Genomic DNA, 2,443 nt, shown 5'->3' with positions numbered 1-2,443 from the left:
TCTCAGATCAGTTCATGTCCCGAGAACATCAGAGTCAATCTCCCGACCTCTTCAACAAGGGGACGGTGTCTGGACTGTCTCTACTCAGTCGGACAGTTCATCTTTCATTCTCCTCGAAATCCGCTTCCCAAAGAGTTTCTAAAGATTCACAAAGCTGGAGACTGGGATTTCTGTTTTGCTTCATGAACATTTTTCCATTTCGTAACTGACAATATTTTGCCAAAACATCTTCCCAATTGTACGCCATGATTCATTTCCAGGGATGAGGAATTTCCATTTTGGAGAGACATTCCCAAGGTTGCGAATGTTCGCTTTGGAGCAAAGAAGGTTAACTGGAGATTTCCTGGGGCTGTTGATCATGATGGGAGAAGAAGCGGTGGGAATGGGCAGATTAATGATCAGAAGAATCAATTGCCACTGACCAGAGTCAGTTACCAGAGGACAGGGATTGAAGTTCTTGAATGAAAAGCAGCACTTGTGCCGAATAAACATAGAGAATACTGCAGAAAGCCAACAGGTCGAGCAGCATCTGTGGAAAGGTAAACAGAGCTGACGTTGTGAGGCTGGTACGTTGTTTGTTCACAACCCGACTTTCCTGCATGGCAATCAATTCCCAGACATGAGAAAACTGGATTTTATCGAGACGGGTTTTGTGAAGTTTGAGCGATAATGCAGCCAACAGGAAGTCATTTAAAATCGCCAGTGAAGAAAGCATAGTCAGCAGGTTACCACCCTGAGCGGGGGAGCCCCAAAGGATCTCTACGCCAGCACCTTAAGTGTTCGGCGACAACTACACGCCCAAAGTTGTGGTCTAAAATTTCTCATGGAATGGTTCTAACAGGAAAGGTGAGTATTGGTCTTTTCCTGTCCGCGCCATAGTCCCAACGTATCCTGTTCCCCTGGATTTTATCAGGACAGAGGAGGCTGATGGGAGATCGAACTGAACTACACACATTGATGAGTGATAGAACGGGTGGGAAGGATCCATTCCCATGCATAGGGAGATTAATAATCAGGGCCGAAAATAAGGAGCCACTTCAAGAAATTTGGGGTTCATTCAGCAAAGCTAATGTGGAACTGTTCACAGAACATTGTGGCTTTCTTTTCGACGACATTTCTCATTTTGTACTCGGCAGGGTTCACACCTGCGTGGGGAAACCGCAACGGATTTCATGTCCATCGCATGAACCACGCGGCCCACGAATACAGAACCACACTGACAACTTCACTTCCCAGGTCTGTCTGCCTGTGGAGCTGAGAAGGAGTGAATCATCGCAGAGTTTGTTTGAATCCAATCACTTCACAGTGATTCGAAAGGAATAAATATCTGCACATGGCGATATGTGTTTCATGTCTAGGTGTTTCATCCCAAAAGGTGAAATGAACTTTCCGTTAAAAACAACACGAGAAATTGCAGGAGGAACTCAGCAGGTCAGGCAACATCTGTGGGAAGAGAATCAGAGATAACATTTCAAAATTCTGTTTTCTCCGACAGGTACTGTCAAACCTGCTGAGTTTCTCTTTTTGTCTCGGCTTCTCAGCATCCGCAGTCCCTTCCGTTAGACATTAATTCAATTCAGAAACCCCTTTGTGGAGAGGATTTCCGTTTGGGGAACATTTTCCTGACGCCATTAAAAGCGTTCAGCTTCGAAGCCAGTGAAGAACAACGAACACACCGCCCCTGGGTGGGCTCGAACCACCAACCTTTCGATTAACAGCCGAACGCGCTGACCAATTGCGCCACAGAGACAGACGCTGGCGAGGACTGCACCATCGCTTAGATGAGGCTATTAGTGAATTCATAATTCAGACACCCCGCCTCGAATTACAATTATTGTCTTCCGCGCAGTCTTGCGAGAGATCCCGGCTTTCTTAACTTGACTTGTGCAAAAATGCCCGATTAAATTTCTCAAAAAGAACCTCCGTGAAACGAGGTTGGGCTCCCTGTAGTACGAATTGGACAGGAAGTGAAATGATTGGAGATAGCATTGAACAGGTTGACGTGTTTACTTCCCTAAATTTCTTATCCCTCTGCCAATTGGCATGTGGCTTGGGCAGTAATGTTATGACACACACTGGACCAGTGGGATTTTAACCTGAGCCTCAGGGCTCTATGGGAGACTACAGCTGCACCACAAAAAACTCTAGTAAATAGGTCCACTTCTGTTGAATGAGAGGAAACAGCTTCCTCCTCAACATGATACACGACCACTGTACCCTCCGTGCCCATTACAATAAATTGAGCCGCCTCCTGTTGAATGAATGAGTGGGAACCCCTCTCTGAGCTCCAAGAAGCGGCGGGCCCGGCTGGAGGCTGGATTTGCTCAAGGCTTGTATCTATTAACTTATTTAAATGGTACCTACTGGAAGGGAGTATGGTTTACATGAAAACCAGAGGATCATGTCAGAGTGTTTGTTTATATTTTGCAGTTGTAGTTTATAA

The 2,443-nt window shown here is 45.8% G+C and overlaps 1 non-coding gene across 1 annotated transcript; it reads right to left on the bottom strand.

Annotated features, from left to right (window-relative positions):
- Positions 1–1,676: 1,676 nt before the first annotated feature.
- On the bottom strand, positions 1,677–1,750 carry trnan-guu (transfer RNA asparagine (anticodon GUU)). Its single transcript has one exon. It is a non-coding gene; the product is annotated as a tRNA-Asn (tRNA).
- Positions 1,751–2,443: the final 693 nt, after the last annotated feature.

This window comes from Chiloscyllium plagiosum, unplaced genomic scaffold, assembly GCF_037043375.1.
Source record: "Chiloscyllium plagiosum isolate Xiang-an unplaced genomic scaffold, Cpla_swu_hap1 HiC_scaffold_27, whole genome shotgun sequence".
Lineage (NCBI taxonomy): Eukaryota > Metazoa > Chordata > Chondrichthyes > Orectolobiformes > Hemiscylliidae > Chiloscyllium > Chiloscyllium plagiosum.
Note: the sequence above shows the minus strand (reverse complement) of the source record. Positions and strands in the feature narration are given on the sequence as shown.